Below are 27,783 nucleotides of genomic sequence, written 5' to 3'. Positions count from 1 at the left end.
CTAGTTGTTTGGCATAGGATGTCCAGCACTGTAGCTTGCTGGTCGTTGAGTGAAGCTGGGTGCTGGTGTTGAGATGGAGATCTCTGGGAGATTTTCACCGTTTGATATTATGTGGAGCTGGGAGGTCTCTTGTCGATCAGTGTCCTGAAGTTGGCTCTCCCACCTCAGAGGCACAGCACTGACTCCTGACTGCAGCACCAAAAGCCTTTCATCCACACGGCTCAGAATAAAAGGGAGAAAAAGTAGAAAGAATTAGTAGAAGAAGAAAGAAAGAAAGAAAAGAAGAAAGGAAGAAAGAAAGAAGGGAGGGAGGGAGGGAGGAAGGAAGGAGGGAAGGAAGGAAAGAAAGAAAGAAAGAAAGAAGATAAAATAAAATAAAGTAAGATAAAATATAATAAAGTTATTAAAATAAAAAATTAATTATTAAGAAAAAAAAAACGGATGGATAGAACCCTAGGACAAATGGTGGAAGCAAAGCTATACAGACAAAATCTCACACAGAAGCATACATATACACACTCACAAAAAGAGGAAAAGGGGAAAAAAATCATAAATCTTGCTTTCAAAGTTCACCTCCTCAGTTTGGGATGATTAGTTGTCTATTCATGTATTCCACAGATGCAGGGTACATCAAGTTGATTGTGGAGTTTTAATCCGCTGCTTCTGAGGCTGCTGGGAGAGATTTCCCTTTCTCTGCTTTGTTCTCACAGCTCCCAGGGGCTCAGATTTGGATTTGGCCCCGCCTCTGAGTGTAGGTCGCTGGAGGGCATCTGTTCTTCGCTCAGACAGGACGGGGTTAAAGGAGCCGCTGATTCGCGGGCTCTGGCTGACTCAGGGAGGCGGGGGGAGGGAGGGGCACGTAGTGCGGGGCGGGCTTGCGGCGGCAGAGGCCAGCGTGACGTTGCACCAGCTTCCTAGCAGTGGCGGGCTGCACAGGTTCCCGGAAGGGAGGTGTGGAGAGTGACCTGTGCTCGCACACAGGCCTCTTGGTGGCGGCAGCAGCAGCCTTAGCGTCTCATGCCCGTCTCTGGGGTCCGCGCTGTTAGCCGCGGCTCGCGCCCGTCTCTGGAGCTCCTTTAAGCAGCGCTCTTAATCCCCACTCCTCGCACACCAGGAAACAAAGAGGAAAGAAAATGTCTCTTGCCTCTTCGGCAGCTCCAGAGTTTTCCCCGGACTCTCTCCCAGCTAGCCGTGGCACACTAACCCCCTGCAGGCAGTGTTCACGCCAACAACTCCAGTCCTCTTCCGGGGCTCCGACCGAAGCCCGAGCCTCAGCTCCCAGCCCCGCCCGCCCCGGCCGGTGAGCAGACAAGCCTCTCGGGCTGGTGAGTGCCTGTATGCCCTGATCCTCTGTGCGGGAATCTCCCCGCTTTGCCCTCCACACCCCTGTTGCTGTGCTCTCCTCCGCGGCTTTGAAGCTCACCCCTCCGCCTCCCGCCGTCTCTGCCCGCGAAGGGGCTTCCTAGTGTGTGGAAACTTTTCCTCCTTCACAGCTCCTTCCCACTGGTGCAGGTGCCGTCCCTATTCTTTTGTCTCTGTTTATTCTTTTGGCCTACCCAGGTACATGGGGGGTTTCTTGCCTTTTGGGAGGTCTGAGGTCTTCTGCCAGCGTTCAGTAGGTGTTCTGTAGGAGTTGTTCCACGTGTAGATGTATTTCTGGTGTATCTGTGGGGAGGAAGGTGATCTCCACGTCTTACTCTTAAGCCATCTTCCCGGAAGCCCCCTCTTTCACTCTATACCTTAATTTGTTAATATGGTGTATCACATTGATTGATTTGCATATATTGAAGAATCCTTGCATCCCTGGGATAAATTCCACTTGACCATGGTGTATGATCCTTTTAATATGCTGTTGGATTCTGCTTGCTAGTATTTTGTTGAGGATTTTTGCGTATATGTTCATTAGTGATATTGGTGTATAATTTTCTTTTTTTGTGATATCTTTTTCTGGTTTTGTAATCAGGGTGACGGTGGCTTTGTAGAATGAATTTGGGAGTGTTCTTCCCTCTGCAATTTTCTGGAAGAATTTGAGAAGGATAGGTGTTAGCTCTTCACTAAATGTTTGATAGAATTTGCCTGTGAAGCCATCAGGTCCTGGACTTTTGTTTGTTGGAAAATTTTAAATTACAGTTTCAATTTCATTACTTGTGACTGGTCTGTTTATATTTTCTATTTCTTCCTGGTTCAGTCTTGGAAAATTGTACCTTTCCAAGAATCTGTCCATTTCTTTGTGGTTGTCCATTTTATTGGCATATACTTGTTTGTAGTAGTCTCTTATAATCCTTTGTATTTCTGCAGTGTCAGTTGTTATTTCTCCTTTTCATTTCTAATTTTATTGATTTGCGTCCTCTGCCTTTTTTTCTTGATGGGTCTGGCTAAAGGTTTATCAATTTTGTTTATCTTTTCAAAGAACCAGCTTTTGGTTTTATTGATCTTTGTTTTTGTTTTCTTCATTTATATTTCATTTATTTCTGATCTGATCTTTATGATTTCTTTCCTTCTGCTAACTTTTTTTTTTCCTGTTGTTCTTTCTCTAGCTGCTTTAGGTGTAGGGTTAGATTGCTTATTTGAGATTTTTCTTCTTTCTTGAGCTGAGATTGCATTGCTATAAACTTCCCTCTTAGAACTGCTTTTGCTGCATCCCATAGGTTTTGGGTCGTCATGTTTCATTGTCATTTTTTTCTAGGTATTTTTTGATTTCCTCTTTGATTTCTTCAGTGATCTCTTGGCTATTTAGTAGTGTATTGTTTAGCCTCGATGGGTTTGTATTATTTACAGTTTTTTTTTCCTGTAATTGCGTTGTTGTAGGAAAAGATACTTGAAACAATTTCAATTTTCTTAAATCTACCAAGGCTCATTTTGTGACCCAACATATGATCTATCCTGGAGAATGTACCTTGAGCACTTGAGAAGAAAGTGTATTCTGTTGTTTTTGGTGGAATGTCCTATAAATATCAATTAAGTCCATCTTGTTTAATGTATCATTTAAAGCTTGTGTTTCCTTATTTATTTTCATTTTGGATGATCTGTCCATTGGTTGAAGTGGGGTGTTAAAGTCCCCTTGTATTACAGTGTTACTGTCGATTTCCCCTTTTATGGTTGTTAGCATTTGCCTTATGTATTGAGGCGCTCCTATGTTTGGTGCATAAATATTTACAATTGTTATATCTTCTTCTTGGATTGAGCCCTTGGTCATTATGTTGTGTCCTTCCTTATCTCTTGTAACAATCTTTATTTTAAAGTCTATTTTATCTGATATGAGTATTGCTACTCCAGCTTTCTTTTGATTTCCTTTTGCATGGAGTATCTTTTTCCATCCCTTCACTTTCAGTTTGTATGTGTCCCTTGGTCTGGAGTGGGTCTCTATAGACAGCATATATATGGGTCTTCTTTTTGTATCCACTCAGTCTGTGTCTTTTGGTTGGAGCATTTAATCCATTTACATTCAAGGTTATTATCGATATATATGTTCCCATTACCATTTTCTTAATTGTTTTGGGTTTGTTTTTGTGGGTCTTTTTCTTCTCTTGTGTTTCCCACCTAGAGAAATTTCTTTAGCATTTGTTGTAAAGTCAGTTTGGTGGTGCTGAATTCTCTTAGCTTTTGCTTCTCTGTAAAGGTTTTAATTTCTCCATCAAATCTGAATGAGATCCTTGCTGGGTAGAGTAATCTTGGTTGCAGGTTTTTCTGTTTCATCACTTTAAGTATATCCTGCCACTCCCTTCTGGCCTTCAGAGTTTCTGCCAAAAAATCAGCTGATGATCTTATGGGGATTACTTTGTATGCACTTTTTTTGTTTTTCCCTGCTGCTTTTAATATTTTTTCTTTGAATTTAATTTTTGATAGCTTGATTAATATGTGTCTTGGTGTGTTTCTCTTTGGATTTATCCTGTATGGAACTCTCTGCACTTCCTGGACTTGATTGACTATTTCCTTTCCCATGTTAGGGGAGTTTTCCACTATAATCTCTTCAAATATTTTCTCAGACCGTTTCTTTTTCTATTCTTTTCCTGGGACCCCTATAATTAGAATGTTGGTGCATATAGTGTTGTCCCAGAGGTTTCTGAGATGTGTTCAATTATTTTCATTCTTTCTTCTTTATTCTGCTCCTCAGCAGTTATTTCCACCATTTTGTTTTCCACCTCACTTATTCGTTCTTCTGTCTCAGTTATTCTGTTATTGCTTCCTTCTAGTGTATTTTCATTTCAATTATTGTGTTGTTTATTTCTGTTTGTTTGTTCTTTATTCTTCTAGATCTTTGGTAAACATTTCTTGTATTTTCTCAATCCATGCTTGCATTCTGTTTCCGAGATTCTGGATCATCTATACTATCATTACTCTGAATTCTTTTTCAGGTAGCTTGCCTATTTCCTCTTCCATTTATGTGGTCTTGTAGGTTTTTACCTTGCTCCTTCATCTGTAACATATTTTTTTGCCATCTTGTTATTATTATTTTTTTTTGATAAGTGGCATTGTGTTCCTATCTTACTGGTTGTTTGGCTGAGGTTTCCCACACTGGAGTGTGTAGGCTATTGGGTAGAGCTGGGTCTTGGTGCTGAGATGAAGACCTCTGGGCGACCTCACTCCAATGAATATTCCCTGGGGTCTGAGGGTCTCTGTTAATCCAGTGGTTCTGACTCAGAGCTCCCACTGCAGGAGCTTCAGCCCGAACCCCCGGCTTGTGAAACAAGATCCTGCAAGCTGTGTGGGGTGGCAAAAAAAAAACAAGAAAAAAGGAGAACAATAACAAAGTAAAAAATAAAATTAGACTAGGAAACTAACAGATATGTTAGAAAGAATATAAAAATACAGATGAAACAACAACTGGAAGGTAAAAGAGAACCACAGTAGTAAAAAAGAGGAGGAGAAAAGAAAAAAAAAGGTGGAAAAGGCCTTGGCTGTGGAGGGAGGGCCTTAAGTAGGGGTGGGGTTTGGGCGGTGGTGGGGGGCCTATGCTCAGGACCCACAGGGATGGAAAAGGCCCTGCCGGTGTGGGAGGTGGGGCTTAGGCTCAACGGAACAGAAGGGGCCAAGGGTGCCTGTGCCTCTGGTCTCAGAGGGCAGGGGATCCCACCTGGGAGCCCGGCAGGCTTCCTGGGCTCAAGTGGGTGGGGCAAATGCCCTTCTCTCCTGCTTCTCCAGGTCCGAGGGCCCCTCCCACCTGCCTCTCCTGTTCTCCCGGCCTCCGTCCTACGCCCCCAGGACCAACGTGGCCCAGAGGGGTCCTCTGAGGCCATAGGACCTGGCCAGAGAACCAGGCAGACTTCCCAGGCCGACTGGGCAGGGGAAACGCTGGGCGTGCTCCCCGCTGATCTGAGCCCCCGTGGGTCCCTCCAGGGCTGAGAACCCCTCCACCTTCTCAGCCACCCCTCAGGGGTGCTGGTCTTGTCTGGCCTCCACCTTTCCTCCCCCCCCAATCCCCCCACGTCCTACTGGTTCACTTGGGGGTTCCGAGGTTCCCCCACTAGTGGCCGGCAGGCGCCCTAGTTGTGGGGGGACACAAACTCTGCGTCTTCCCACACTGCCATCTTGACTCCGCCCCCTTAATTCTACCTTTTATCCTTTATATAGCCTGTTTTCAATTGAGAACAGGCTCAATTGTAGATTGAGCTTATTGTAAATAAGGCTTATTGTAAATTCCATGTTGGAGATTCAAAAAGTTAAAAAGAACATTAAATGATTGTCTCTTTAAGAGTCATGTCTTATATTTTTCTTCCCCATTTAAGTGAATTCTCTTTTATCCTCTAATTAAAGAATGGGTGTCTATTTTGCTGTCACATTTTGGACGTTGGATATGAACTTGGATTTGAACTGTGCTGTGCTTCAGTATCTTGGATAAGTCTTTTCCCCCTGGACCTTCTTTTCTCCCTCTGTGACATGAAGTTGTTGGGTGAATGATCTCCAGGTTCCCTTCAGTGCATCTATCCTAGGGTCTCATGGTTCATGTTTGAGTTTCTTCTTTTATTCTTGAGCATCTTGAGTAATTCTTGCTACTTTGCTTTGGTGTCCTTCGCTGCTTGTACATCTGTGGCACATGACGAGTGTTTCAGTTCTGTTCTTGGCTAACTTTATTTCCCTTCAGCTCTGCCCTGTTTTCTTTGCCTAAAGGCTTTTTATCTTACATCCTTTTCCCTTATGTTCTTGCAATGAATTCTTCTGGGCTCCTGTCCCCCTTGTAGCTCCCTCACACAGGACCTCTTTGTAACTCAAGCGTCAGAAGATTGGCCTAAGGTCTGTTCTGAAGGCCACTTGTGTTCTTTCAGGATGTCCTCCCCACAGGAGACAGCTGGATCCATGGAAATCGAAGTCTTGCAAAAACTGTGTTTTCTTTCCTTTGCTAGAGGGTTTTGGCATCTGGTCTGTTACATTCCACTTCTATCTTTTTATTTTATTTTTTATCTTATTTCCCCTACATCTAGGAAGCTTAAAACTTTCTCTAAGATTACCTTTAAGCTTTAAAAACTCAACTTCCTCTATTCTCTTTATGGATAGCAGACAGCCTGGTATGGAACTGTATTCCCAAAGCAGGATATGGGAAATATTTTAGGTGATACATGAACAAACACATTTTAAAAAAAATATTGTGTATTGATTTGAGTGTTTGTTGAAATATAACTATCACATAAAACTTATAGGTTCACAGCTGTGTTATAAAAGCTCTCCTTTTTAATATATTTCCTTAACTAGCAAAAGCCTGATTTAAAGAAAATTCTGAAATAATGCAAGTTAACTTTGACCACTTAGTATAGTGTTTTAACATGTTAATTCATTTAATCCTCAAAACAAGTCAATGAAGTAGGTGCTATTATTCACCCCCATTTAATTTATTTATTTATTATTATTTTTATAAGGGGAAATTTTAATTTGATATTTGTGTTTTGTTTTGGTTACACCATTTTAAAAGATATTGCTTATTGTTTTTTCAAGGATTCACAAGAGAAATTTTTCATTAAATTAACAGCTACAAATTTTTTTTCCTCAACATAAGGATATAGGTATGCACCAATTTTGCATTAAACATTGATTAAATACATATTTTAATTAGAAAAAGGAAATTTAACTATTCAATACTTTTTCTTTATTCCTAGATACAAGGAATTCACCCCCATTTTAAACACGAGGAAAGAGGCATAAGCCAGGTCCACTGCCCAAAGTCACAAAGCTAGTAGGAGGCAGCACCAGGATCGCAACTTAGGTAGGTTGATTTCAGGACTGTGTTCTAACCACTAAACAATACTGGCTCTAAGAAAGTAATAGAGTACATGGCATAAGATTTTAGCAAAAGTCATGAAGGTGGTTTTGAATGACTGAAGCTTGGAAAGCTTCCAGGTAATGGAAAACACATGGGCTTTGGCCTTGGACATACCTCAAATGCTGGATTGGTTATTGATCAATTGTTTGTTTCTAGACACATCACTTAACCTCTTTTAAAATGCTGGAGAAAGTATAAGGGGCTCATTGTGTCATAAGTTTTAACACATATTAATTCCCTTTCCTCCCTGTGACTCTCATTTTTTTATCCATAAGATACCAAGATCAGTGAATATTGAGAGGATTAGATCAAGTAGCAGTTATCAATGCATGGTAAGTGTTTGTAAAGACACATTGATGTCTTTCACTTTGTTGATCTCTCATAGTGGGCACCTTGACATTTATGATCCCCAAGTGCTTTAAGGAAAGGACCCTCTTACCTTCTCCCTACCAGCAACCAACACAGGGTCAGCCTGGTGAATTTCACTGATGCCAGGCTCTCCACTGGAAAGGGCAGAGAGTGTAGGGTAGCCACAGCCAGGAAGAGAATACATTCTTGATTGGAGCTGGGCTGATGGGAGAGGGGTTGTGTCTCCATCAGAAGAGGAGGGAGTGGGAGATGGAGGTGACCTCTGTGGGGTCCATTCCAGGTCTGTGAGGCCATGTGTGGGTAGCTTCAGAATTGGTTTGTTCACTAAATGTATCATTATAAAATGAAGTTCTTGACCTGCAAGATATAACTGTGGGCAGGGACATCTGAGGTTCAAAATGGGAAATGCCTATAGCAGCATTCTTGTGGTAAAATATTTCCAGATTTTACAACTTTGAACCCATTACCCTGTAAGGAATAAAACAAATGGCTTCAGACTATTTACCCAAGTGATTACAATGGCATTTGGTAAAGCTAGGGCCATTTTATTCTTCACAAATGATTAAACCTCTATGACTAATACAAGGGCAGCTGCATTTTAAAGGAGAAGATCAATTTGCTAAGCATTTTGAAAAATAGCCGTATGCCCTGGATATCATAACTGAAAATGAAATTTCATGCATTTTGGTTGAAAGGGCTTTTTATAAGCCCTCCACCTCCCCTCATCAATGTGTGTGCCTTTAAAAAAAAAATAATACTTCATTCTCCTTGACTTCTTCTGTAATGCAGGGAAAAGCAGAATTTGGGTCCAAAGCTCTAATTCAGGTCTCCGCATTTATATTTAAGACGACTGCATGACCTTGGGTAATTCATGAAACCATTCTGCACCTGAGTTCCTTATCAATAAAGTAGGGGTAATGCTACCTGCCCTGCCTGCCTTTTAGATTTAAGGCGAGGGTTATCACATAAGATAATACATGTGAAAGTGTTTTGAAAACAGTGAAGTGCCGTAAAATGCAAGTTCTTATTATTTTCCACGTCTTCTACTCAGACACCAGGTCATTTTCATCTTCCAAATTTCAAGTGCCTTTCCTATCTCCTCCCTAAAGCTTAACTCCATAATGGTTCAGGAGTTGGAGAACGTGAGATTCTGCTGTCCAATTTAATCCTTGGTGACTACCGAAGAATTGTACTTTTGTTTGGATTTTTTTTTTTTTTTTTTTTTTTTTTTTGCGGTACGCGGGCCTCTCACTGTTGTCGGCTCTCCCGTTGCAGAGCACAGGCTCCGGACGCGCAGGCTCAGCTGCCATGGCTCACAGGCCAGCCTCTCCGCGGCATGTGGGATCTTCCCGGACCGGGGCATGAACCCGTGTCCCCTGCATCGGCCGGCAGACTCTCAACCACTGCGCCACCAGGGAATCCCCTTTTTTTTTTTTTTTTTGTAAACACAAAATGAAATCTCATTATCTTGGGGGAAAGTGATTGAAAATTATAGGAAGAAAGGAGCAATTCAAAATACTAACACGATTTTATTATGTTTTTCCATAATAGTAAGAGTTTTACGTGCCTACCATGTGTGCTCACCAATATTAGAGGAGATGCAAAAGAAACTTCTGATGGAGCTTTAGTTCAGTGTGTGTGTGTGGTTTAGCCTTAGATCTTCCACGAACACAATGTGGATTTGGTTTCCTACTTCCTTCAGTTGTTGAAAATACTTTATCTCATCTTTGCCTTGTCCAATTGGCAAATGATCTGAATCTACTGAGTCTGCAGGTTCTGCAGTGGAATGTCTTGTCAAACGCGTGATACAAATGGTATTATTTTAGACGCAGAGGGGATAGCTTGGAGCTATGAAAACTTTGTGGAGGGATAACTTCAGCCAATTGTTGAATATAGATCAACAGGGACACAAAACTACAGTAAGTAGGGTAATTTCATTTTCTAGAGTTGGTTATTATTATTATTTTTAACTATGTGTCAAGTGGACCCTCCAACGCTAATGCAAATGTGGCCAGTAGCTCAGCTCAAGTCAAATGATTACACATTTTTAATTGGTATTGATTCATCAATGACAGTTTTTTCCTTCCTCTTAAGACATTAGCATAATGAAATTAGTCCCATTTAGAGAATTATACATGCAAGAGGCTGAACCATCATAGAATTATCTTAAGACAACTTTGTGGGACTACCATAAGTGATAATAGTAAATCTGAGTAGAACTTTATAGTTTGCAAAGTACTCTTGGATAAAGTTTAAAATATTGGCATATGGTATCATGCGTGCAACAAGGCAAAGCATGATCTACATTACAGTGTCAGAAGTTATTATTTACCTTTTGTGTATGGGAAAAAAGTTACAGAGAAATTCAGTGGGCTGCCTCCAGTTTACTGATGAGCTAAACTCTTTCCTCGGCTTCCATGATGCTGCTCCAATCTTTCTGGTGACTTGTCCTCTGTCTCCTTCACTGGCATCTCTTTTTCTACTGCTTCCCTATCCTCTGCCTTCTTTCCTTCTTTTAATTCATGTTTTCAGTTGATTGTGTCATGGTTTCCACCCCATGAATGGCTCCAAATCTTATCTCCACACTTCATTATTTTCCTTAGCACTAGAGCTCTGTACTTAATTGTCTGTTGAACATTTCCTAGCTAGAGGTCTTATCAGCCTCAAACTCAACGTGTTAAAAACAAACTTCATTATCCATATGCCAAATCATCTCTTCTTCTTGACCTCCTTAACTTTGTCAGTAACATCACCAACCTCCAAGCCACCAAGGCACTCCTATAATACAAGCTATCACGTAATGAGACCTTGTGTGCTGTATTTATGTTGTTTCCATAATCTCAGCAGAACCAGCAGAGTAGGGGTCTTTATTTCACTGCTCCTTGTTTCCCATATCCCTGGCTGGGGATTGGTACCAGAAAGACCTAACTCCCTATAAGAGCTTCTCAACAGATTGGTTGTGGTGACCTTGAGTATGTGACTTCAGCTCAGTTTTCCTAGAATGTAAAATGGGAATAAGAGTATCCATTTGTTTAGGAGGAAAAACATCTTGAGGTAGAAAAGAGAAGAAGATAAAAAGTCAGGTGAATTGGTAGCTGAGGGACAGTAAGTTGAGGGACTCCCTCTATGGTGGTCTCTATTTCATTCAGAAGTCAGGGTTCTTCTATTGAGAAAATATAGCCATGAGGCCAGGCTGAAGGAGAGTTGTGAAAATTTGCACAGCTGCTCTGAAGTAGAGAAGAGCTAGGGAGGACCAGAAGGGATGGCTTAATTTACATTAAAAAGCAAGATCAGGGTGAATAGGGAACAAGAAATAAATATCTAAGAGTGGGCAGTTGAAGTTTCAGATTGCAGGGGTGGAATGGTTCCTGGTGAAAAGGGTGGATTGTAAGAGTGAGTGGCTGCTATAAAATGCAGGTGAAGGTTATTTGGAATCAAGGAATTGGAGCATGGGCTACAGGATGGGTAATCCACTTGCATGGTGGAATTTGCTAGGATGATGGCAAGATTAGAAGATGGTGAACAGGTGTCAAATTAAAAAAAAAATAATGGCAAGGGGAGAGACCAAGGGTTGGGTATTCAGTAGGCAAGGAGACAATTAAAAGGTGGCATGAGGACACTCTACTCTCTGTCATACCTCTGTTCTCACAGATGTTCATGTCTTCTTTTTGTTCATCCTGCCCAAAGTTTCCAGAATTATCTTTACAAAGAACAGAGTTGATCATGCCATTTCCGGCCTCAGAATCCTTCAAATTGTTCCCGTCCTAAAAAGAATCTGGAAAAGAATGGAGATATATATGTATATGTATAACTGAATTATTTTGCTGTACACTTGAAACTAACACAACATTGTAAATCAGCTATCCTCCAATATAAAATAAAAATTAAAAAAAGAAAAAAGTTGTTCTCATCGTCTACAGGAAAAGCCTCAACTTCTAATTTAAAGTTCAGGTGAACTCTCTTCATCTCTTCTTTTCAGCCCTTTTTTTTTTTTTTTTTTTATCACAGCCCTTTTATCACCTCTTTTGTCAGTCAAACTGAATTATCTGCTTTTCCCTTATCCTCAACTTCTCTTTCTTACCTCTGTGCACTTATCTGCTCACGTTGTCTCTGTGACTAGAATGACTGGGCTTCCTTTCACCCAGAAGCTGCACAAAGCTGATACCGATTCCCCCTGGCTTGAAGTGTTGTTTCTCTCTGAACTCCTGTAGTGCTTTACCTGAATCTCATTTCTGGCGTTTATGACATGGGCCTTATTTTACAATTTCAATGTTGCACAGTTCTTGAGAGGAAGGATGTTGTGTTGGCATCTAGCACATAAACTATAAGTGTGTTTATACACATATATACAGATATATAAGTGCATGTGCTTATATATTACACATATATACTTATATATAGATATGTAAGTGCATGTACTTATATATTACATATAAGCATATTTTAAAAATAATATTTTTAATAAAGTGGTAATATATGTAATACAAAAAGATTGAAACCACAGAAAGGCACCCCCCCATACATACACATAAAAAGAAAATAAAAATCCTAGGAATTCTAGCAGTTAGAAGTAAGATTGCTAACATATTAGTATATAACCTTCCAACTGAAGGCCTAAATTATAATACATGGTCATAGCCCCACAGTCCTTGGCTACACAATCCTCCAATCCTTGGAGTTACTTGGGGAGATTTTGTGCCTGGGCCTCACCCTTAAAGATGCTGATTTAATTGGTCTTAGATATGGCCTGGGTATCAGTCTTTGAATTTGTGTAATAATAATATCTAACATTAATCATTACTGTTTCAAGCACTTTATAAGACTAGTTCTGAGTCACTGAATTCTCCAAATAATCACTTGAAATTAATATTCTTGTTACCTATTCCTTTATTTCCTACTTTTAGTTGCGAAAACTAAAAAACAGAGAGGTAAGTAATTTGCCCCAACCAAGTGTTAAGTTGCAGAGCCAGGAAGTGAACCCAGGCATTCAGACACCCTAGCCTACCAATGAGTATACAACCTGATTGACTGTTACATAACATATATTCACAAATTATATGTATTTAAAGATCAAAAGGATGCCATTCTTAAAATTGATGCAATTTCTATTTGCTTTCCAAGTATTTAGTTTGCCTTAATTTCTCCTTCCTTGTCATTTTAAATATTGCAAGTTGATATTTAGCATGGCATAAGTAAGCAAAATGATGTGTTTTTAAAATATATTTTATTAGATGTTTGAACTTGTCTTGAACTTTGGTTTTATAATCTCATGAAAGGAAGCTTTGTATTTGTTTCTGAGAAAAATTTCCATGAATTTTATGTTTGGGGTTAAGGGTTTTGCTTTGACTACCCAGAGACAGTATTCCTGTGAACTCCTAACATTATCTCTCATATATTTGGTTTTATTATAGTACCAGAAGGCTCTCAGGACATCCAATATGCAGGTCCATTTCCATGCTCTTGAGATAAACACCCAAAGATGAAACACACCAGTTCAAGAAATCTAATCTGACTGCTGAAGCAGATTATAATCTAAGCATCAATTTTCTTCTTTTAGGAGCATGCCCCAAACTAGAAATCAGTATCTGTCAGACTCAGTACGTTTGCAACAACTGGTTTATAATCTGCATCAATGATACAACAATTATCAGTTGTGAAAAATATGTTTTCCCAAGATTGTTTATAATGCCCTTGCATCTGATAAAGGAACATAGAGAAAATTGAGAATGTGAAAAAGAACTTAAACTTTTCAGAGCCTTAGGAAATTCATGTCAATTACCCAGACTTTATCACTGTTAAATTCACTGGAAGGAATCTTTCTAATCAAGAACATAGCAGAGTATCCATTCTCCTTCTTCTCCTCATTAATAGGACCCTGAATATTAGCTGGGCACGTAGATACTCAGAATAAAGACTACATTCCCAGTGTTCCTTGAAGATCAATGTGGCCTTGTGATAAGTTTTGAAAAATGGAATATATGGAGAAGTCGTGTGTGCAAATTTGTCCCCCTTCTTTCTGGCTGGCTAGAATGCGAGTGTAATGGCTGGGACACAAGGAGGGGGCAACAGATGTGACCATTTTAGAGTCAACAACTATGGTCATTCTAATTGTGTGTGTTAAAAGTATCTTTTCCCACTTGGTGCTTACCTTTTCACTTTCTTAATAGTTCATGTCCTTTGATAAACAGGAATTCTTCATTTTAATGCCATTCAGTTTATCAGGTTTTTACCCTTTTACACAGTCGGTGTTTACTGTGTGCTGTTCAAGTAGCTTTTCTACCTTAAGAGCACAAAGACTCTCCTATGGTATTTTCAAAAAACTTTGTTTGACAATTCACATTTAGATACACAGTTCTCCTGGAATTTATATACACATAGAGTGTGAGGCTGGGGCTAAGTTTTATCTTTTTCTATATGCCTAATTAATTGACCCCGTACCATCTATTGAAAAGATACTTTACTGCTCTGCAGTGTCACCTTTGTCACAAATCCAGCGTCCATATATGCATAGTTCTGTTTCATGACTGTTCTATTACATTGGTCATTTGTGTATCCTTGGATAGATACCACACTGTTTTAATTGCTATAGCCTCATAATGAGTCTTTATAGCAGGTGTAAAATTCTTGGTCAGCAGTCATGTTCTTTTAGAAGGTAAATATAGTATCCTTTTGTCTTCTGTTATTTTTATAGAAATATCAGCTGGTTGTCCAACCTTTTTGAAGACAATCTTTTCTTTTTTGTCTTTCCCTTCCTTTTCCTTTCATTCTCAAAACTTCCTCAGTGACCTATTCTCATTGCCTTTGGTTTTCATCAGCTTTATTATAATGTACTTAGTGTGGCTTTCTTTTTATTTTTTTCTGCTTGGAGTTCATTTCATTTGCAGTTTTTCATCAGCCATTGTCTCATCAAATATTGCTTCTGTTCCTTCTTCCTCTCCTTTTCTTCTCCGAGTAATCATATGTTAAACTTTCTCACTGCATCCGATATACCTCTTATCCAATTATGTATTTTCCATCTTTTTATCTTTCTGTGCTTTATTCTGAATATTTTCTTCTGACTTATGTGCTAGTCTACTGCTTCTTTTTTTCAGATATATTTAAACAGCAGTTATACCCATCCATTTCAATTATTTTACTTTCTAGCTCTTGAATATACATTTTTTAATTTATGTGCATACACATTTTTCTTAGTTTTCTGCTGAATTTTTCATGCCTTTTATTTCTTTAAATGTCTTTAACATATTCATTTTAAAGTCTGTGTCTGGAAACCTAATAATTGGAGTCCCTGTTGATCTATTTATATTGTCTGATTTTTTTCCTGCTGTTTTTTTGTTCATGTCATATTGTCTTCTTTTTTGTCTGCTTATTTTTGATTGTGTGCTGCATATTGCATAGTAAAATTCTTTGTATAAATAATTTGAGGCTAGGCTAATCTTATCTTCCTACAGAGAAGATATCATTTTGCCTCTTCTAAGCATCTAGGGGGCACTAGCAATGCTGGATCATTTCAATCCAATTTATGGACTGAGAGGATTTGAAGTTGAATTTCTATCCTGTAAGAATCTATTTACTTCTGGTTAATCATCATTGGTGTCCTAGAAGGAGAAGAGAGGGAGAAAGGGGTAGAAAGCTTATTTAGAGAAAAAATGTCTGAGAATGTCCTAAATCTGGGGAGAGATTTGGACATCCAAATTCATGAAGCTAATAGGTCACTCCAAAATTTCAATCCAAAATCATCTTCTCCAAGACACATAATTATAAAACTGTCTTGAATCAAAAACAGAGAGAATTTTAAAAGCAGCAAGAGAAAAAAAAATTTTCTCATACAAAGGAATCCTCATAAGGTTATCAGTGGATTTCTCAATAGAGACCTTGCAAGCCAGGAGAGAATGGGATGATAAATTCAACGTACTGAAAAAAAAAAAAAAAAAGACACAATGCCTACCAAGAATACTTTACCCAGCAAAGTTGTCCTTTAAAAGTGAAGGTGAGATAAAGACTTTGCTAATAAACAAAAGCTGAGGGGATTCTTCAACATTAAACCTGCCTTACCAAAAAATGCTGGAAGAAAATTCTTCAAGCTGAAATGAAAAGATAGTAAAAGTAACATGAAAACATAAAAACATATATGTACAACACACTAGTAAAGGTCAGCATAATGTCAGATTCAGAATACCCTTTTACTGTAAAATGGTGATGTGTTAACTACTTAACTCTAGCATAAAGATTAAAGGACAAAAGTATTAAAAATTGCCATAGCTACAATAATTTGTTAGTGGATACACAGTATAAAAAGATGTAAATGGTGACATTAAAAACATAAAAGTGGGGAGAGTGAAAGGGTAGATTTTTGTAACTGATCAAAGTTAAATGGTTATCACCATAAAATAGACTGTTACATTCCTAAGATGTTTTATGTAAGGCTCATGGTAACCAAAGCAATCCTGAAAAAGAAGGACAAAACTGGAGGCAGCACACGTCCTAATTTCAAAATATTCTACTAAGCTACAGTAATCAAAACAGTTGGTTCTGGAAAAAAAATAGACACCTAAACCAATGGAACAGAATCAAGAGTCCAGAAACAAAGCCTCACATATATGGTTGACTGATATTTACAAGGGAGCTAAGAATATTCAATGGAGAAATGATAGGCTCTTCAATAAATGGTGTTGGAAGAACGGGATAATCACATGCAGAAAAATGAAATTGGACTCCTATCTTACACCACTTATAAAAATTAACTTGAAATGGATTAAAGACTTAAACATAAGTTTCAAAGCCATAAAACTCCTGGAAGAGAATGTAAAGAAAAAGTTCCTTGATGTTGGTCTTGGCAATGATTTTTTGGATATGATCTCCAAAACACAAGCAACAAAAGCAAAAATAAATAGGTGGGAATGTGTGAATCTTAAAAACTTTCACACAGCAAAAGAAACAATCAACAAAATGAAATCGTAACTTATGAAATGAGAGAAAATATTTTCAAATCATCTATCTGATAAGGGGTTGATATCCAAAATATATAAAGAACTCATACAACTTGATAACAAAAAATCCTAAACAATCCAATGAAAAAGAAATGGGCAGAGGATCTGAACAGATATTTTTCCAAAGAAGATACACAAATGGCCAACAGGTACGTGAAAAAGTGCTCAGCATCACTAATCATCAGGAGAATGAAAATCAAAACCACAATGAGATATCATTTCACACCTGTTAAAATGGTTGTCACCAAAATGACAGGAGATGATAAGTCTTGGAGATGATGTGGAGAAAAGGGAACTCTTGTGGGCTGTTGGTGCGAATGTAAATTGTTGCAGCGACTATGGAAAAAAGTATGGAAGTTCCTCAAAAGATTAAAAATAGAACTACCATATGATCCAGCAATTCCACTTCTTGGTATATATCCAAAGGAAACAAAACCACTATCTTGAAGAGATTTCTGCACAGCCATGTTCATTGCAGTATTATTTATAATAGCCAAGGCATAGAAATGACCTAAGCGTCCATTGATACAGGAATAAAGAAAATGTGGTATCACACACACATACAATGAAATATTATTCAGCCATAAAAAGAAGGAAATTCTGCCATTTGTGACAACATGGATGGACGTTGAAGGCATTGTGCTAAGTGAAATAAGTCAGATGGAGAAAGACAAACACTGTATGAAAGCACTTGTATGTGGACTCTAAAAACACCAAACTCAAAGAAACAGAACAGATTGGTGACTGCCTGAGGTTGGGGGGTGGCAGGGAAGGGGCAAGGGGAAATGGGGAGATGTTTGTCAAAGGATACAAACTTCCAGTTATAAGATATACAAGTTCTGGTGATCTATTTTACAACGTGGTAATTATAGCTACTATATACTTGAAAGTTGCTAAGAGAGTAGATCTTAAATTTCTCACCACAAAAAGCAATGATAACTATGTGATGTGTGGAGGTGTTAGCTATGTTTTAATCATTTTGCAATATATAAGTGGATCAAATCATAACATTGTACACCCTAAACTTATACAATGTTACATGTCAATTGTATCTTAATAAAGATGGAAAAACATATATATATATATATATATATATATATATAATATTAAGTGATACTTATATGTGGATGGTAAAAATTTGGTAGAAAGGAGAAAATGATGATGCAGGTGACCTCAGCTGAGAAGCAGTTTTACTCCTAGGGTTTGCATGTTGGGGAAATTACAGTCCCAGTCCCAGGAGCCAATGAGCAGGACCTGGTGGTAGGTGTGTCTTTGTCCGTTTTCCAAGAGAGCAGCTTGTTTCCAGTGGTAACTGTAACCTTCAGTTTTCTGTGTACAAAGCTGGCCCCAACTTTATGCAAAAAGCCTCGTTTGAATTCAGTTCCTGTTTTCCTGAGGAAGTAGAAATTCCGTTCCTCATAGTCTGGTGTGTCTGTTGGACTGAGGCTTGAGTTCTTGCAGGCTTACTATGTGGAGCTTGAGTTAATGAAAGATAATAATATGAATTGAGTGTTTACTATACACGAGGCACTTTGCATTTATCAACTCTAGTAAGCCTCACCACAGCCCTATGAAACTGAAAGACTGAGATGTTAAGCAACTTGCCAGTGGTCCCGCATTCAGAACTCAGGAAGTGGCAGCCCTGGGATTTGAACCTAGGGAGCCTGACTGCAGAACTCTAGGGTTTGATAACAGTTTATCTAGAGGGTAGATGGGCGTGTGGATTCATTACACAGCACATAGTAATTTGGGGATGCTGATCTTAAAAAATATTCTCCACCATAACATCAGAACTATATTCACATAGGCAGTGGATTTATTTGTAGCAAAACATGATTTATCACATTAAATGAATGCCAGAGATTTGGGGTTTTGTTGGCACTAAAATTTTAGATGTGTTTGTTTCTAAAGCTGTATATAAGCTAAAATATATAACCTAATTTTGTATTTATGCTTATTTAAATAATACTGTAATAAATATTATTTTAACCAGCAATGGAAATCCTCAAAATTTTTTGTCCCAAGAGTTTGACAATTACTCAGGTATAAAATACATTGGTGAAGTTTTTTTAAATCTCTTTTTTTTCTGGAATAAAGAGGGTCTTTGTTTCTCTTCTCAGTCTCTAGAACATTAACCAGACCTCTGCTTGTATAGAGGAATTAATAGTATGACTCAAAAGAACTGTTTTCATGCTGGCTAAGAAGACTGCTTTTGAGGGACTCATCAGACTTGGCTGCAAAAGCTTCAGTTGCCTGGGTAACTGAGCAATGTAGAAGCAGAATCCTGGTATTCAATTTCTTCCCAAGGCAGGCTTTATTTAGTTCAGGAAGACAGGGAATGCCCTGTGATTCTTAAAGAAACTTGGTGGAATTTTGCATTGCAATTACAGATTTGTAAGACATCCCTTTTCCCTGTGTATTTCCTTGCGGGGCAGGGGGGAAGGAGTAGACTGCAATGATCTATTCTGTTTCACTGAAATAGCAGAAGACATTAAAAACATGAGCAGTTATATGGTAAATATATACAATGGACTATTACTCAGCCATAAAAAAGAATAATTTCTGTCATTTGCAACAACATGGATGGACCTAGAGGGTATTATGCTTAGTGAAATAAGTCAGACAGAGAAAGACAAATACTCTATGTTATCACATTATGTGGAATCTAAAAAATAACATAAACGAATATACATAATGAAACAGAAACAGAACCACAGCTATAGAGAACAAACTAGTGGTTACTAGTGGGGAGAGAAAAGGGGGGAGGGGCAAATTAGTGGTATGGGATTAAGAGATATAAACTATTAATACTATGTATAAAATAAATGACAAGGATATATTGTAGAGCACAGGGAAATATAGCCATTATTTTGTGGTAACTTAAAGTGGAGTATAATTTATAAAAATAATGAATCACTATGCTGTACACTTGAAATTAATATAATGATATAAATCAACTATACTTCAATTACCTACAGTCTGTCATACAGAGTGAAGTAAGTCAGAAAGAGAAAAACAAATACCATATGCTAACACATATATATGAAATCTAAAAAAAAAAAAAGTTATGAAGAACCTAGGGGCAGGACAGGAATAAAGATGCAGATGTAGAGAATGGACTTGAGGACAAGGGGAGGGGGAAGGGTAAGCTGGGACGAAGTGAGAGAGTGGAATGGGCTTACATACACTACCAAACGTAAAACAGATAGCTAGTGGGAAGCAGCTGCATAGCACAGGGAGATCAGCTCAGTGCTTTGTGACCACCTAGAGGGGTGGGATAGGGAGGGTGGGAGGGAGACGCAAGAGGGAGGAGAAATGGGGATATATGTACATGTATAGCTGATTCACTTTGTTATAAAGCAGAAACTAACACACCATTGTAAAGCGATTATACTCCAATAAAGATGTTAAAAAACAAAACAAAAGACAACATGAGCAGCTAGATGATTCAGACTGTGAAGTTGACCAGGGACCTCTTACTGAACCCTATGTATCCATTCCTATTCTTGACTTCCGTAGCAAGATTGTAAGGCTGATGGTTTTTTTTGGCTGCGTTGGGTCTTTGTTGCTGTGCGCAGGCTTTCTCCAGTTGCGGCGAGCCAGGGCTACTCTTCATTGCGGTGCACAGGCTTCTCATTGTGGTGGCTTTCCTTGTTGTGGAGCACAGGCTCTAGGTGCATGGGCTTCAGTAGTTGCAGCACACGGGCTCATTAGTTGTGGCTCGTGGGCTCTAGAGTGCAAGCCTAGTAGTTGTGGCACATGGGCTTAGTTGCTCCGCGGCATATGAGATCTTCCCGGAACAGGGCTTGAACCTCTGTCCCCTGTATTGGCAGGCATGATTCTTAACCACTGCACCACCAGGGAAGTCCGAGACTGACTATTTGGTGCAGGGAGCCATAGGTGTTTTTATAGCCCTGTGACAACTTTATAAGGGTTGAAAACAAATAGAACATTATTTTCATAGACTTGAAGATTGACTCCTTGGTGAGAAAGAAAAGGTTTAATTTGGATTCACGAAATTGTTCCTAAATACTGTAATAAATTTTCACCACTCCTATAGAAACTGCTTTGAATTCTAGTTTATTCTAGCAAATAATAGATAACCAATAATATTTCTTGAGTGAATTAATGAATTAACCTTTTATTCCCATGTGATACTTTTCAAATAAATATTATTTTGGCATATTATTTGACAAGGGACTATACTTTTCCATTTTGACCATTTACTGGCAGATATCTCATGCCTTGAAAAACTCTAATCCTAAACTGGAATTTTTCATAAAATGTGAATAAGATAACATAAAAATTTACATTCCTTAACAATAACCACATTTGTTAATGAGATGTTAGGATCAGGCATCTTTATTTTTTATCACAAATTGATAGTCATCTTATCTCCAATCCAGCTGATAGACATGTAAAGGCAAAAACAGAAGTGAATGTTTTCTCCCATTCTGAGGGTTGTCTTTTGGATGGTTTCCTTTGCTGTGCAAAAGCTTTTAAGTTTCATTAGGTCCCATTTGTTTATTTTTGTTTTTATTTCCATTTCTCTAGGAGGTGGGTCAAAAAGGATCTTGCTGTGATTTATGTCATAGAGTGTTCTGCCTATGTTTTCCTCTAAGAGTTTTATAGAGTCTGGCCTTACATTTAGGTCTTTAATCCATTTTGAGTTTATTTTTGTGTATGGTGTTAGGAAGTGTTCTAATTTCACTCTTTTACATGTCGCTGTGCAGTTTTCCCAGCACCACTTATTGAAGAGGCTGTCTTTTCTCCATTGTATACTCTTGCCTCCTTTATCAAAGGTAAGGTGACCATATGTGCATGGGTTTATTCTGGGATTTCTATCCTGTTCCATTGATCTATCTTTCTGTTTTTGTGCCAGTACCATATTGTCTTGATTACTGTAGCTTTGTGGTAGAGTCTGAAGTCCGGAAGCCTGATTCTTCCAGCTCCATTTTTCTTTCTCAAGATAGCTTTGACTAGTCAGGGTCTTTTGTGTTTCCATACAAATTGTGCAATTTTTTATTCTAGCTCTGTGAAAAATGCCATTGGTAGTTTGATAGGGATTGCATTGAATCTGTAGATTGCTTTGGGTAGTATAATCATTTTCACAATGTTGATTCTTCCAATCCAAGGACATGGTATATCTCTCCCCATCTGTTTGTATCATCTTTAATTTCTTTCAGCAGTGTCTTATAGTTTTCTGCATACAGGTATTTTGTCTCCTCAAGCAGCTCATTCAGCTCAATATCAAAGAAACAAACAACCCAATCCAAACATGGGCAGAAGACCTAAATAGACATTTCTCCAAAGAAGATATACAGATTGCCAACAAACACGTGAAAGAATGCTCAACATCACTAATCATTAGAGAAATGCAAATCAAAACTACAATGAGGTATCAACTCACACCAGTCAGAATGGCCATCATCAAAAAATCTACAAACAATAAATGCTGGAGAGGGTGTGGAGAAAAGGAAACCCTCTTGCTCTCGTGGTGGGAATGTAAATTGATGCAGCCACTATGGAGAACAGTATGGAGGCTCCTTAAAAAACTAAAAATAGAGCTACCATATGACCCAACAATTGCATATACCCTGAGAAAACCATAATTCAAAACGAGTCATGTACCACAATGTTCATTGCAGCACTATTTACAATAGCCAGGACATGGAAGCAACCTAAGTGTCCATCAACAAATGCATGGAGAAAGAAGATGTGACACATATATATGATGGAATATTACTCAGCCATAAAAAGAAACGAAATTGAGTTATTTGTAGTGAGGTGGATGGACCTAGAGTCTGTCATACAAAGTGAAGAAGGTCAGAAAGAGAAAAACAAATACTGTATCCTAACACATATATATGGAATCTAAAAAAAAAAAAAAAGATTCTGATTAAACTAGGGGTAGGACAGGAATAAAGACAGAAATGTAGAGAATGGACTTGAGGACATGGGGAGGGGGAAGGGTAAGCTGGGACGAAGTGAGAGAGTGGCATGGACATATATACACTACCAAATGTAAAATAGATAGCTAGTGGGAAACAGCTGCATGGCACAGGGAGATCAGCTCCGTGCTTTGCGACCACCTACAGGGGTGGGATAAGGAGGGTGGGAGGGAGACGCAAGAAGGAGGGAATATGGGGATATACGTATGCATATAGCTGATTCACTTTGTTATACAGCAGAAACTAACACAACATTGTAAAGGAATTATACTCCAATAAAGATGTTTAAAAAGAAAGCACAAGTGAATTACTACTTACTAATGTTTTTCACAGTAAGACTTATTAAACAGATGAATTCGTTGCAAAGGAAAAAGATCTGAAATAAAAGTCGGAGTTCCCAGTTACTGTCGTCGGCCACGATAAGGTATTAAAGATAAACGGTAACAAAGGTAGAGCTTGATAGCTGGTCTTTGCAAAATTGGGAAAATAAAACTACCACTCTGATGTGAATACACACAAGTTCCCGAAAAGCATGTAATCATTTAAAATGCAAGTCACTGCCTGTCTTAAGCTGTTCACAGCTTAAACTCATTTGTTCCCTCAATGATTCAACAAAGCAGGTATAATTATTATCATTCATTCCCCTGTCATTCATTCCTCACATAAGGACAACTGAGCTATAGAAAAATGAAGTGATTTCTCTAAATTCATCCAGCTAGTAAGTGCTAAAGCCAGGGTCTAGACCCAGGGAGTCTGGCTCCAGAGCCCTTACTCTTGACGTTCCCTCTCAAAAGTCGGCAGCGAATATAAATCAAATATTGTTTATCTTCAAATATCAAGTGAAGACCCAGCTCTCACAAGTTACGCTTTCGAAAAAAAAAAGAACACTAGTATCATTGCTGAAAGAGTCTTCTTTATCATCTATATTCCCAAGGGGGTAGACAGGATTCAGGAGATAATGCTAGTAAAATACTTTCAGCTTTCTACAACTTAAAGGCAGAGAGAATTATTATCTATTCATGTGAGCAGTTTTATATACTATAAATACACACAGAAAGGTGCATATAATAAGTCAGATAAAAAACCGGTGTTAGATACAGAGAAAACCAATCCCCTCTCTCCCCAAGAAACATACAAAGGGTACAAATTTCATAAGCATAACCTTTTGCTGCATTATTGATTAGGCTGTATTTTTTGATTAATGGTTTTTTATTTTTATTTTTCTAATTCTGTCAAACATTAGCGAGAGCAGTGGCTGTAAATAATTTTCAGATGCGAAGGGACTAATTTTATTAGTTTTATTCCAAAAAGACTACAGAAATTCTTCAAGTGATAGACTGAAATCCTGGGTACTAAGATCTCGTAATGCTTTAGAATATAAACAGTTTCCATTCAGCATTAACTAGTTCCTGGACAAATTTAATGTTGTTTGTGTTGCATAATTTAATTCACTCAATTAACAGGGTAAAGATACAGATGTTATTTAAAAAATTACCCCCAGCTGACAAATATTATAAATAAGACAGGCATTTTATTATATTAGAGAAAATGAATTCACAGTATACGGTTATTGGTTACAAAATAAGAGAACTGATATAAATGTAATGCTATTTAGATATTTACTTTTGATTTGCAAGGTGAACCATTAATCAAACATTTTGATTCAGTGGCTAAGGGAAAATTAATCATTGATACTATTAACGGCTTGTAGGAGTGTTATATTAGGCAAGTGAGTTTGTTACTTCCGAATTTCCTGCTGACAATAGTCTCATTATATTTCTTAAAACCTGTAGCTTATCCAAGGTAGGCAGGAATTAAGTATTATAAGAAGGCAATTTTCAATATGTAGTTATAAATATGACACGCATAAGTTTCACATTTGAAATATTTTCAAAATGAAACATTTACTCGATTGCTAAACTTTCAATGTACTTATTCAGTGATTTAATTTTCTTTTGTAGAACCAATAACACACTTGGTTGTAATAACAATGTTACAGAGTATCATATAACTTGTGCACATGTATTCATTTTCTTAATATCAATTTTTATATCCTGCACCACGTTAACTTTACATCAGACCAGCATGAAGATGACATGAAATTTATGAATTCAACAGTTTTTCCCATACATATGTAATGGATTAGAAACAAATTAAAGAATCTGAAATTCTATATTTTCTTCCTAAATATCTTGCTTATTTTCTTAAGAATCTAGTATTTCCTATTAGAAATCTGATGTCATCTGAATAGTTTAGCATGATATTACAAGCTAAAAATATTTAATCCATAAAATCAGTTCTCCATTAATTCAGAAATGGTCAGTTATAATAGGCTTGGTGAGATAAAGGTATCAATATCTTTCCATTTCCTTTTTGATGTAATTGTCTATGTAGCTTTTATTTATTCCTGAAATACATTTATATTTAACTTTTATTTATATACTCTACAAAACTGATGGAGCTATTTAAAAATTTTGAACACATTCTGCATTTTCTCATTTAATGTTTTTGAGTTGAGTAACAAGACTGTATTTAGTTTTGTTTTGAAAATGTCCTAGTTGAAGGAAAATGACTTTACAATTAATTATGATTGAACAGGTCAACATTTCGAACTGTGAACAACTCGTCAGCTTACCTCACTGGTTATAGTGCAATTTGCATTTATATTTCCTCAATATTTCTCCCCTTTGATTTCTTTGAAAAAAGAATCTGAAAAGTTACTTGACAATTTTATAAATAAATAAAATAATCTTCTGGTATGATTATCGTTTTGTTTGTAACAATTATGAGGACATATTTATAACCTGATACATTAGTGTATAAATTTACCCACTCACAAGGAGTTAATATTTTTCAAACTGTAAAGAAAAAAGAAGACTAATGCTAATTTTTCAAACTCCAGCATTCAGTAAATAGAATTTTTGTTTGTTTGTTTTATAATGGTACTAGAACCTTGTATGTTCTCAAGATGTAGAGAAAAATTTCTGGCAAAGATTGATATAGAAGATAATTTTAAAGAACCTACTCTTTAATTAACTTGCCCACATAGGGACTGCAGAAATCTAAAACTCGGTCTGGGATTAAGTCCTGTGTAAGGTGAGGTCCAACTTTCTATTTTACAGGTTTGTTAAGGGATTTATCCAAGCAAAATCAGGATTTCCAAGGTTGACTCTCAAAGGAATAGGCTGTGTTTTATGCATCTAAATAGAGCTTGAATTTGTCCAAAAATTCATTCATGTTTATCAATACATAGTGTAAAAACAAAGAAAAAAACCTTTTGATAAGTAACTGATTAGCAATTAGTTTAGTAATTTTGTGATTTGGATAAGTTTAGTAGGTAGCAATATGAAACCAGCTAAGTTTCTACAATAAGAAAGCAGAAGAGGAGATTTAATAATCAACATTAAAAATTGTCCAAGGCTTTCTCAAATTTTAAATTTAATGGTGTTTCTCCTGCCCCCATTTAACTGTTTTCTAAGAAATTATTTTTCTGGGGGTTTGATCACCTATACTTTAAAAGTTTACTTCTTAGTGTATTACATTTATTAACATTTTCTTAAATACCTTATTTTCATTTTCATCAACTTGAAATGTCTTCTGCATTTTACACAATGTACTTTACAAGAAAATTGTATATTATGCACACATTTTGCCTCTAGTTCCTTAAGCCAACTAAAGATAAAGCATAGACGTGTAAGTTAATTTCTCTCACTACAGAAGAAACTGATCATTCCTTCCTTTTTCCCTCTGAACTTGTACCCATATTTTGCTCTATATTATTCTGCAACTTTCTAATATGAAGCCTTATGCCCTGCAAAAATTATGCTGTGTCTAAAAGTTTAGTTTTGTAAGATTATAAGTTACAGGCTAAGTTCCCTACTATCTTGATTTACTGCCACTGATTGCATTCCTATTGGGATGACCTGATTTCATCCATTTTACTTACTTTGGGGACAGTCTATGAATTTTCCAGGGTTGATTTAACCACTTTGATCTCTTCTAGGAAAATGGCTTTTTTCCTTCCATTTCAGCATCAAAGCTTAAAATTAACCTTTAGTTTTAGAATATTTATATTTTATATATTCTTTGTACATTTGTATTATTTTTGTAAGATCAGGAAAAATGAAAACAGAAAAGTTTGAGAAATGAACATGTTCTTTCATCTGTAGACACTTTGAAAAGAAGAAAAGTCCCCACAAATGCAATGAAGAGATTACCTGATATTTTAACATATAAACTTGGTTTACTGGATTTAGTCAGAAACAAATAAAATAAACTCTCACTTTTGTTTGGAGGAGAGAGAATATATATCTAGAGGTAGAGGGGGAATCCCACTGAAGCTGTTTTGACTAAATTCTTATTCGTTGCATGTTTTTTGACATTGGTGGCCCAAGATACTGTCTACCATTGCTTAAGAAAGTATACTGAATGTGTAACTAAAAATAAGTATCTTTAAAATTTTAAGGGTGTTCAGGTTTATATAAAATATGGTAACTAATCTTAAAAATTATCTTGATTGCAAAAGATGGCTATGATGGAGAAAACTGATAGGTTTATTATTATTGTTATTATTAAATATTTTTATTCTAGCTTTGCATATTACTCACCCTGTGGCCCAAAGAAAGTTTCTGCAGGTCCTCTTGAATTGGATGAGGTTTTTTTACAAATCCTCTGTAGTTAGATAAATTCACAGCAGCTTCAAAATCTATAAATGCCGAATGTGTCTGCTGAGAAAAGTTCTTTTCTTTTCTCTTCAGGGCTATAGCAGATCCTAGTGAGTTTTGGAAGTTAAAAGCAGAAATTAACTCTGAGCCTTCATCTATGGCCTGGCAGCGCCTCCTTATGTCCAGGATCTAGAATATACAACAAATGATGTCTAAATCTTGAAGTGAAAAACCAAAACTGTTGGCTTTGGTCTTGGACTGTCAGAAACAGAATTGGCTTTAACTCGCCATTTACTGTCTGTTGAAGACCCAGCACCAGTAATTTCTTGTTTTCTTTCCAGCCCTCCAGTCTGGTTTTTGGGAGGTGTTCAGTAGACTAATGAACATTAGGATATATTTGCTGGGATTTAATATGCTGCTCCCTCAGGAAGATCTGCATGTTAATTGCAGACAATGCTTTAAAAAGAGGGGCTCCTGAAGTGTGGAATTTCTGGGGTCACTGAGTCAGTACAGAAAAGCCAGGACTAGGATGAGGTGAGTGAAGCTGAACCATGCAAGTG

The 27,783-nt window shown here is 37.5% G+C and overlaps 1 long non-coding RNA gene across 3 annotated transcripts in view; it reads right to left on the bottom strand.

The window, feature by feature from the left end:
* The window catches only part of LOC132597256 (uncharacterized), a 56,083-nt gene extending 28,760 nt beyond the window's left edge, over window positions 1-27,323 (bottom strand). For all 3 annotated transcript variants that reach the window (XR_009563770.1, XR_009563768.1, XR_009563766.1), the window contains exons 1-2: window positions 27,167-27,323; window positions 11,259-11,396 (exon numbers count right to left, since the gene is read on the bottom strand). This is a non-coding gene — a long non-coding RNA (uncharacterized lncRNA). The remainder of the gene's footprint in view (window positions 1-11,258; window positions 11,397-27,166) is intronic.
* Between the last annotated feature and the right edge of the window lie 460 nt (window positions 27,324-27,783).

This window comes from Globicephala melas, chromosome 1 (genome assembly GCF_963455315.2).
Source record: "Globicephala melas chromosome 1, mGloMel1.2, whole genome shotgun sequence".
NCBI classification, from domain to species: domain Eukaryota; kingdom Metazoa; phylum Chordata; class Mammalia; order Artiodactyla; family Delphinidae; genus Globicephala; species Globicephala melas.
This window is presented reverse-complemented; position numbering and strand designations above follow the sequence as displayed.